At 29.2% G+C, this 11,752-nt stretch overlaps 2 non-coding genes across 2 annotated transcripts; both read right to left on the reverse strand.

The window, feature by feature from the left end:
• Positions 1-3,228: 3,228 nt before the first annotated feature.
• Positions 3,229-3,350, reverse strand: Trnal-caa. The gene is made up of 2 exons: positions 3,313-3,350; positions 3,229-3,274 (listed from the first exon to the last, which is right to left on the reverse strand). It is a non-coding gene; the product is annotated as a tRNA-Leu (tRNA).
• Positions 3,351-9,075: 5,725 nt separating this feature from the next.
• On the reverse strand, positions 9,076-9,196 carry Trnal-caa. Its single transcript has 2 exons — positions 9,159-9,196; positions 9,076-9,121 (listed from the first exon to the last, which is right to left on the reverse strand). It is a non-coding gene; the product is annotated as a tRNA-Leu (tRNA).
• Positions 9,197-11,752: the final 2,556 nt, after the last annotated feature.

Genomic DNA, 11,752 nt, shown 5'->3' on the forward strand with positions numbered 1-11,752 from the left:
AAAAAATATCTTGTTAACGACGGCTTATTATCCGAACAACAAGACCACCGCTGAATAAATGATTTAATTGAAACTCGCAAATCTAAAAAAATCGAACTTTAACTGCATGCATTTTTTAATTTAATAAAAATATGAAAAAATAATACAACAACGAAGTACAGCTATAGGTATTTAATTTGAAAAATAAACACGTATAAAACTCCAGTCGGTAAGGAAAAACGTGTATAGTATTTTAAATTGTTTTAATGAGAGTGAAATTATTAGCGATATTATTGAAATCCAACAGGTACCGTACACGATGTGAATAGTTGCAGGTACGAGCACGTCGGCTTACAAAGCAGACCAAAAAAAAAAGTGCACAATTATTATTATTATTATTCGACCGGAAACTAATTACTGCACCACACATTATATTTACAATAATAATAATAATGTCATGCGTACATATTAAATTTTTACTCTCGCGCCTCGGCAGTGGTTAACCAATGACGTGCGCGTTTATCAATGTGGTAACTTGGTAAGCATTGGTCTAGGTATACACATAATACGTCCGTGTACAGTGGAAACATATTGGAATATTCATGTAATCAACGAGCGTAATGTAAACGGGGCTGAACAGCACATAATTATTATTATGCGCAATCAATTTTGCCAGGCACTCGACGCACAGAGATTGACGAAAAGCACTTTTATCGCGTCGTGTGAATTGTACAAAACACGTAAAATACTAAGTACACAAATGTGTGTACGTTTATTGCAACGCGTTTCTTTTATCACCGGTCGTCATGATGATTTCTCTGTGTACGTTTGTACGTTTTTGAAAAACATTTTTGAAGAAAACCGATTTTTTTTTTATTTTCGATTTGTCTAGTTTTTGGTTTTTTTTTGGAATTTAGAGTGTCGACATTTTTTCCGAGCATTTCGGTAAACGTATATTAATAATCAAATTTCGATCCAGCACGCCCATGGTGATTCACGTCTAATCAATTAGTAATGCCTAAATAATAATGGTGTGTACGATTTGTTTAGCTTTAAAAATCGAATACTGCCACATATTTAACCGTGACCTTACGTCCTGCTCGGGGCGGGACAGTCCCGCTTTCGAGCTCTATGTCCCGCTGTCCCCAAAGACCCTAAAAAATGTCCCGCTTTGGGGAAAGGCGACCTGTGGTAGGTGTTTATATCACAACCAAAATCATTATGCGGGTATACATATATATATATATATATATATATATATATATATTATACTAGATACGTATGTACGGTAAACACAATATACTGTAAAAGTGTAAAAACCCACGTGGTCTATTGATAAAAATGATACAAAAAATCTTAGATCATATACACTGGATAGAGCTATAGCGTATATCATGCGTAGTCCGTGTTTGAAGAAGACCTGTTCATGCCCGAAGTACTTATTGCGCATGCGTGAGAAATGAAATAGATCGCGCGGGACGGGGAAGGAACAATAATGTGTTATAGTGATAAGGACGATTAGGTACTGAGTGCTTAGATCATATTATACTTTGCTCTTGCGCAGTGATGACTTCGGACACGAACAGCTATGCTTTAAGATTTTAAACCATAGCTCTATCCAGTGTATATGATCTATTGATCTAAGCAAAAAGTAACCGATTGTCGCTGCAGCTGGTCATCACTTAGCGCTGGCACCGCGTCGAGAATAGCCAATAAACGGACTACGCATATTATTATTATTATTTATTATCCAATATTGGTTCCGTCGCCTTGTGTCCGGTTACTTTGCGGATCCGGAAAATATGGAAGACCAGACGAATAAATAATTTACTCCATAACGACATTATTATTATTATTGTTGATTATTATTATTATCACCACTACTAATATATTATATTACTATCTACGTTGTCTGTTTTCATTTTTTATTAGAAAATGTAATGTTTTCTTTTTCTAATTACCGTGTCTCACTATATTTCTAGAGTCGTCAATTTACTCAAAACTATAATATGAATTTCCTATCAAAACTTACAGGAAAACAATTCCGGTCCCATTATACATGTTATTATGCTGTCGTTGAAAACACCTAAAACCTAAGGAGCCGAAGCTTCCGTGTATTGCAGTTATCATCGCAATCAAACGTTTCACTGATAACACGGCCACTTTAACAGTGCGATTTGATATAATATTTTATTATATTTAACGCGCTATGTACAATCGTCGTATTATAATTTATATTGTGTGGGTGCCTAGTTTATTTGTATCTCTTCTAGTTACCACTAATATTTTATCGTCTCGTCCGGATCGTTTAACCTAACCTCTATTGCTCTATCCGATAATCCTTTTAACCACGTTCAAACGTAATTTAGGTAGGTAGGTAAAAACTTTCAGTACAGTCCTGCATATCGTTAAAGTTTCTAAATTACAATAAATAATTGAACAAAAGTTCATCGCATATTACTTATAACTTTAAGCGTGCTTTGTGATATAATTATATGTAGGTACTGTGTTTGAACATATTTATACGTTGCAGGTGTCTAATTTGTTTCCTACAATAATACTGTACTGATTTAACTTAAAACTGCATTTATCGCCACATACAGTTACTACAGGCATCAGTTTAAGCGGGTTTAGCCAGTTTTATTTTCTAACATTTCAGAATGTTGTAACCATAACATTATTTCTGCACAGCATATTCAATTAAAAGTTTTAAATTTTTGCTCTAAAATGATCGACTGACAAGTTTCTGCGGAAATTCGAGTGACTAAAGATATACGATAACATAAAAAATCTAACTTAAAAATCACTGTAAACGCGATTAAACAAAGGTTGAAAATATTAATAACATATTTTCTATTCAAAATATATATATACATATGTGAACACTAAATTTAAATTCCTATAAACTATGACGAATATTAATAATTATTTATTATATTACTAGAAAATTAAAAATTTGCACGCAATTCCGGATAACATTTAATGCCCTGAATTTTTTCATCTTTTTTTTTTTTGGTCAATGAAATCACTGTCAACTTTTGATTTTCAAACGTCAACCTTGATATAATGCACCTACAAAAAGTTTTATTGCCTGTAATACAATATAATATGTTTTAAAAAATAGCCTAAAATATTGATCAATAAAAAAAAAATCAGGTGTATCACAGACCACAGTAATATAATCCATATTGTATAATAAAAGAAAACTAATTGAAGAAAAATCTCGAAAAAAAATGTAGACAAAAAATTTGTCAGAAGTGGGATTCGAACCCACGCCCTCAGATGAGGACCAGAACGCTCAACTGCGGCCTACATGGTAGGCCAAGGGATCCCCTTGAGTCTGGCGCCTTAGACCGCTCGGCCATCCTGACATGTAACACTCGACGACATTTCAGACTATGTAGGTTAATGGCTAATTAGATTTAAAACAGCATAAGATAAGTGTTTAACAAAAACGTTAACAATGTCATAGTCAATATTATTATTATTATTTAATGACTTATTTTTATTAGGCTCCGCGATAAAATGATTGAACAAAAATAATTGTTATCAAATAATATGTCAATGCATATTTTATTATGTTGATAATGTATTAATGTCGTTTGGAAATAATGCGCAATATAATATTATTAATAGTATTATATGCATGACTGTTTAAACTAATATTGGATTTTAGGAGAAAAACGAATTACTCGTATGTAAAATAACTAAAATATCGAAACTTTTTATTACTGACAACCCATCTAATAATCGTGCGTTATTGGTCCAGCTATCTAATCCTAATTTTAGATTCGTTATTTAGTTCACCAGCTATATGGTACCTTTTTTATATGCGTCACTAAATGTCGATGGATATTATGTGAAGTATTATTGAAATAAATTGAAAGTCTAGAAAGTTTTAGGTTTCCATGTGTGATATAGTTATTACTTATTATGTATATATGATGACAGCGGTAAATGGAAAGATAAGAGGTCCGAGGTCGATTATTAAAATTAAGACTTAAATAGGTAGGAAGTTAATTTTAACCGAAAGGTAATAAAAATTGTTTTTAGTTTGTAATATTGATTGACTATTAAAACAATAGAATTTATAATAATATTTTATGTTTGGGAAATGAGTCCTGCTGGTGTAAATGTATGGCACACCTTTAACCAAACGACAAGTGGCAATGAAAAATGTATAGGTACTATTGTCTATTACCACTATTTTCACAATAAAAATTGTAGGTGGGTAAGTTGCCCGAAGTTCTCAAATAATTCAAAATCTCTGATAGTTAAATCTACTAATATTCAAAAAGGGTTTCAGGAAATTCATAATTCATTTGAACGAAATCTTATGTTTTTATCACCGAAAAATAAAAATCCGAAGGTAATATATTTCTGCGGCTTATAACTATATTTGTGTTATAACTTTATATTTATTTATTTATTTTTTTTGTTAGATACAAATTTTAAAAGTTTAGTGAGTTTAGTGGAACTTTTATAAATTTAATAATAAGAAACCTGTCAGTTTTTATAACTAAACATATTGATATATTATTTATATGTCAGTTACCTTTAATTTATCATTCTAATTTCCCTAACTATTTTTTTGTGGATGTTGATATATACTTACTAAAATAAATTTAAAACTATTATTTAGCTGCACGCCTACAGGATATCAATAGGAAAATTAGCAATAACATCTCAGCTATATTATAGTAGGTTTTTAGTGCACCTCGTCATTTATTAAATAACTATAAAGAAAGTGTTTTTGGATTTAATTTAATTTTAATTAAATGATAAATCATTGCATACGAAAAGCTGGGAGACACAGACCGACACTGAGACAGTTTGTCTGTTGTCAGTACATTACGTAAAACCAAGCCAAAATTCAACTGTGTCACAAATCGAAATTTAGTCTTAGAAGCAAACAAAATTCACTTCAGAATTAATTTTTGTACCTACTGGTTTGTTATATCCTCGGCGTGTGAAAACTTTATCGTGCCACCACTCAGGTTTGTTATTCCACCGATGAACCATCCAAATGATAAATATATCACGTAGATAATCACAGCCTTAGAAGACTCCAAGACCGTGTTAATAATCTAATAATTAGTTGATTCTCGAAAAAACCATACCATAATCTATGAGTACCTACCGGCTACCATAGATATTTTTAGGGAAAAATTAAATATCCTTCTTAATTTGAATTTTGTCTGTACACTTGATTATTATTATTGTAGATATTCTTTTTTTAAATATATTATAGGTAATTATATAAATTTAAAAATGGATTATCACTTATACCTATATAATATTTGTTGTTATTATTATGGATTGCGGCGAGATAACAAATCAGTTATCTCTAATTGACTCTAGTCAATTCTAGTTCCAAACCAACCACAAATTTGTTGCCGACTCACAAAAAATCAATCTACAAACAGCACACACTAAGATAAAATAATATTAGACCAATAATTCCGTCCCAATAATATTTAATCCAACTATCATACTTTATAAATGACCTCGGCTCCCTCAATTCGCTAATTACCCTTCTCACTATAGTTAAAAAATATAAACCCTATGAAGTATGAAGTTATATTTAAAAAAAAAAAATTTTACCTAGATCCAGCTACATCTTTATCAGTCATCTCTAATTCTTTAGAACGCTAGTACATACATTTGTTTATTAAATATTATCGATAAATTCCGGAGTGCATTTGGTGCACTCATTATGTTGCTTGTTTCAAATTTACTCAACGTTACAACAAACGTTGTAAATTAAAAATTTTTTAAGAAAATACACATTGGACACCAATTAATAATATATAGCACTTCCTAGAAAATCAAACCAACAAACATCAACATTTAAGTATCTATTTCAAAAAAGAAAAACTAGTTTTATTATTTGTTGTTCAAATGTTTAATATTGGAAGATTTAAGAGCAAATAGAAACTCGTTTAATATTAATTTCACTTTACCATTACAATTTACACTACTAGCTAGGTATGTACTTATAACAATAACAATCATATCTTACGATTTTCTTAAGGTACAACAATTTATACCAGACATTACCAGTTATATAATTTATTTTATTAATACAAATTTTTCGGAGTTTATTTCATCAGTTTAACATTTTTAACGGCTGTCGCAAATATACCATTTATTTTAATTGGCTCAATCAATAATATTATTACAGTATATTATATGTATTATATATGATGCATATAATATTATATCAGCTATTATATATTAATATATATATATATAACACATATAAATATATTATTATATTATAATAAAAGCTATGAATAATAATTTATTGATGTCTTTATGGCTATATTGAATAAAGTACATAAACCCATACCCAAATATGGTCCATAGTACCTTTATAGTTTATACTTATGAATATTGAGACACCTGTAATAAATTTAGCAATTCTAATGAGTAAAAAATTCTCTAATACCTCGTGAGATTCCATGTGTATGAAGAAAAAGTAGAGGCACATATACTAACTATTGCAGGTTCAGATTACTTAGCCACAGTTTATTACTTTACTAAATGGTTTGACTTAAGTATAAAACGGCTAAAGAAGTTATGCAAAACTCTAAAAATGTAAACTAATTTAATCTGGGTTTATTGAACACTCAATTTCATCATTCATACTACCTATATCTACAGTTTTTTTTCGACATTTTCACGAGTATTAGAAATTTAGGTATTCGTTTAGTATGTGACCTACAGTAATGGGTTTTCGTTAAGTTTTAGTGTGAAAAATGTTAAGCAATACACTTTTTTACATCACTTAATATAATTTAAAAAAAGTATCTTGCCTATTAATAGATTTTTAGATCGTTGTCCGTGCATAATATATAGATAATCCTCTTGGTAGGTCACAATACTAACATTAAACTCGGTAGGTTCCATACTAAAAGAATACCGAAATTTGACTAGTCGATAACGTACGTTTAAATAATTTAGCCTTTCAATAAAAAAAAAGCTTTTAAGTTAAAATACGTTCACTTTATCGGTAGGTACTTTCGACTTTGTCAAATATAGTACGTACTGAATATACAACAATTTGGTTTTATATTTTAGTATAACATTTATTTTATTTGAATTATTGTAGACTAAAAAATTTGTATCTTCTTAGAACATCAGTTGTTTCCGCGGGCGTAGATTTCACAATCGTACTTAAAAATGAATTATTTCCAAGACTATCTCTTTTCTCTATTAAAAAAATCGTTTATTAGAGGGGGTAATTTATCTTTTTCAATTCGTTGTTTTTAATTTCCTTTTAAAACTTTCATTCAAAATGTGCGGCAGCAGTACACGTTATTTACGATAATTTATTTTTATAACTAACCACCCGTTTGAAAAACCAATGATGTATATAATATTGTAATTAGATAATATATAAGATAATAAACCCCGCCGCTGTAGATTTTTTGCCGTATTTCAAATCAAATTAATTTCTACATAAATATAATTTAAATAAAAAACAATATTTAGTATTTTTTAATGCAATGATAAATGGCCCCATATTTGGACATACACCTTGGGGGCCTCGGCCTAAAACGTCACTGAAAACTTTTTGTGGGTACTCATGGGATCCCTAATCTAGTCATTGCTGAAAATATGCAACTCTTTCAAATTAACATGTATTGCTATAATGACTGGATTTTCACTCTAGTCACTATAATAATCAATAGCTCTATACCAAATTGAATGATATCTTATTAACTGCACACTCGGAATCAATATTTTTTAAATGGTTTTGATAATGTATTTTAAAATATTGTTAAAAAGTTTCCTTCACAAGTATAATAAAATTGTTATATGTTAAACTAGAAGAGATGTATGATTACCTACTCGTGCAGAGTCTTACTTAATTTCATGTTGTATTATCTTATAACAGAAACAAATAATTGATAAATAAAGCAAAAATTATATAAATACTTAGTGTAGGGAAAAAACGTTGGATCTCTTGAACAAGGAGTAAGTTAACAGAAATGCATTACACAGCACAGCACATTACAATATAGGAATCGAACTTAATGCATAATATAATTACTATTTACTAATCATATTTATTTTACACGGCGTGGTGCATGAAAATCCAGATGCTTGAATATCATTGTTTTGGGACGACACACTTTATATTCAACCTAAAATAAATAAATAATCAAAATATCTTATAACTCAGATGGTATACATTAAATCATTATCTATATCTTTTTCCCAGTAATAATTTTTCAATTAATGAAGAAGAAACGGTAAAAAAATTTACTAGTTACAACCGGCCCTAACACACTATTTAATTTCCTATTCCCCGCTTAGCATTTCGTACTACACACAATTTTAGTCCTTGTAAAAATCTGATCAAAATTATGGACTACGATTTTTTCTTTTTTACTCAGATCAGAAAACCACTTATGACACTATTGAAATTAAAAAAAGTTGTTTATGTTATTATATGCATAGAATATTACAAGCATCATAAATCAAATGATAAAGTTTGGGCCAAACTTTATAGACTCATATACGCGATCGATGTACATACATACGCAGCATGTATATATTTTGAATTTCTGTGAATTATAATATTTCAATGTGCGTACAATTTAAAAATTATAAGATAATATGACTCACTGCAGTTGTTGGGGGGGGTCTACAGTGTATTATGCTAAAACTGAAATCAATCACTTTATTATACAATCGTAGGTACCTATTATTGCATTCATTCAAAAATAATAATCGGGTGGAGCTGATTCACATATTAGTATGTTACATAATACAAATCTAAAAAAAAAAACCACGGCTCTTGAGATATAATATAACTGTGAAACATTATTTATGGTTGATAAAATATGATTGTAAGTAGTGCTCAAATTGGGAAAAATTAAGTAGTGGAGCTTCTCGATCCAATGATTCAAAAACTTCCTTCCGAGAGTGCAATATCATCCAAATTAATTCGGGCATTAGCCGTTGTCCGTTCCAATGAAAAAAAAATGTAGTAGAGCGGCCCTACGTCCTCATATCCAACCCCTCCCGCTAATTCAAGCTCTGGTTTTAAATAAAAATCACTGAAAAAGTGCAAAATGTTAGGTTTGTCAGAAGTGGGATTCGAACCCACGCCCTCAGATGAGGACCAGAACGCTCAATTAAGCTCGTATTAGCAAGCCAAGGGTTACCTTGAGTCTGGCGCCTTAGACCGCTCGGCCATCCTGACTTATGAATAACCAGAGCTATTTTCAAACTTTTTATGATTCTGGGAGTTCGTACTTGGTAATACAAATAAAAAGTTATTATAATATTGTGTGATATTACAATTTTAAATTGTTGTCTGTTCTTGTGTTTTGTTAGAACTAGGTGAATAATTTGTCATTAAAATTCACATAATGTTATATTGAAATTATTTAAGTTGAGGAAATGTGAACATGTTTAAATTATTTCTAAACGTTGTCAGACGAAGTTTAATTTAATTAAACTAGGTACAATGTGTACTAGAAAGAGTTCTTTAAACAATTATTAATGTATAAATATATTTAACTTGCTCTTATTATTATCCACTCGCAAAAAAATCAGTTTTATTATTTTATACAATTAACAAAGTCTACAAGACAAACGTATTACTTATTATTTATTATTTTAATTACAAAGCGTGGAAATTCAAAACTTTTCTGTGAATCAAAACTTTCAAAACACTTATCTGTTGTTTATTATTTTAAATTTAAATACTATTCCTTCAAAATTTAACTCTCTGTTCACAACTCTAATGCATAGAATTAATATATTTTTTTCTCTCCTTTCCGAATATTATTTAAAATGAAATATTTTCAACTTTCAATAAACTCACGAATACTTACATAAATCTCTGTATTTTTCCTCTTTAAAATCGAGTTGAGTAGGCATATTTAAAGAATGATTTATTTTTGAACACAAAATATTATACATTTATACCTACATGTATAAGTCTCAATATACCTCTCAATGAATTTAAAAACTCATAAAAGGGGACGTGGAACGTAAAAGCCTTAGATTACTATACAAATATGTGGGTAAACATTTTAAAATAATTAAAATAATTAGTTGACCTCTAAAAAGTAAACCATGAAAATAAACCCTGCGAATTTCACTTCAATAAATATGTATAAGCCATACGCGTATGTGCGTACGTGCAATGTATCCACATATATTATAATTTAATAAAAAAAAACCCATACAAAATAAATAAAACGGTTAAATCCAAACAAATGAAATACCTGAACAACATGTTGTATTATTATTTTTGACGAAAGCAAAATATTGTAAACACGAAATTCGGTTTTTATAGTCAATTGCGAGTCAGTGCGACTCGGCGAAATCCGAAGATATCAATATGTGATAGCGACAAATAATTTTACTATAATACACACACATATAATTATTATACGATTTTACAATTACGACAAGTGTAACAAATGAGAACTTGTGGAAAACAAGTTGCGTATACAATACTACTTGAATAAGTAGTATTGTATAATAATGATTTTAGTGTAGGTATAAACACTTTAAATTACTTTATTGCATGTATACCAAGTACCGACTAGATTTTTCCTTTGCAACACAAAACTTTAAAATTTATTTTATGTAAATGTACCAAGTTATAAGTTATGTGGGGTACATTATAAATTCTAAACCGTACGGGTCGCGTGATTGTTGTCAACCTCATTTTTAATTATACATAGGTAGGTATAATCATTAAAATATATATATGAGTAATGACTAATGAGTATATTATACATCAATCACGGTCATTATTTTATTATTATTTTTAAGATCAAAAATAAATGTTCCGATTATTGTAATATCCATCGAATTTTACTTTAAATAAGTCAACTTGTATAATTCTCTATAATATATTATAATTTATAAGTGATCGTGATGTTTGTGGTTTAATAAAACAATTCGCTTTTCGTGTTCAAATTTCTCTCTATTAACATTACACGTAACAAAAAAATATTCATTTTTAGGTGTAACATCTGAGATACCTAAACAAAATACCAATGGAACATGTATTTAGTTTTTAATATTGTACATGGAAAAACCGTTATTGTTATGCAAAAAAAAAAAGTGACTCAATTGTTATAAACCTCAATATTATACTGCTAAAATAAAAAAAGTTATTTTTTTTTAATAAGTAATTTCCTTGCAAATTTGAACTTAAAATGATCTATAACTGTGTTAATATATATTTTTTAGATTTTTTGGATTCGTAATTAACTATTTGTAAGCAACTCTGTTTAAAACTTTTGATCCTTAGCTATAAAAGTTGATAATTTAATAAATACTCAGCTGCAAAATAATTTGATATATTTTATTCAAATTTGAACTTAAAATGCTTATAAAACAAAATCGTGCCCATGTATTTTTAATATTTTTCAACTGATATTGTAGCAATATATTAGAAGCCTTGTATTAAATTGTCACGCTTAACATTTTATTGACATTTAAAGGAAAAAAAAACCAAAACACTGGGAACCTGAAAATGTCTGTAAACAGCTCGAAGCAAGTCAACGTTTTGAGGTATAAAAAAAATATTAATAAAAACATTCGATGAAAATTGCATGTTTCAGCTGTAATTTTTTTAAGAGTTACACGAAACTGCAAAATCGATTTTGTCGTATGCCGATTTTGCTTACGAATTCCCGTTTTCTCTTAAATTTTTTTTTTGTATTTCTCGGCAAAAAAACTGAAATTAGAAAAAGGGTGAAGACTTAGAATAAAAATTAGGGGGGCTAAGGCT

Source organism: Myzus persicae, unplaced genomic scaffold (genome assembly GCF_001856785.1).
Source record: "Myzus persicae strain clone G006 unplaced genomic scaffold, MPER_G0061.0, whole genome shotgun sequence".
Lineage (NCBI taxonomy): Eukaryota > Metazoa > Arthropoda > Insecta > Hemiptera > Aphididae > Myzus > Myzus persicae.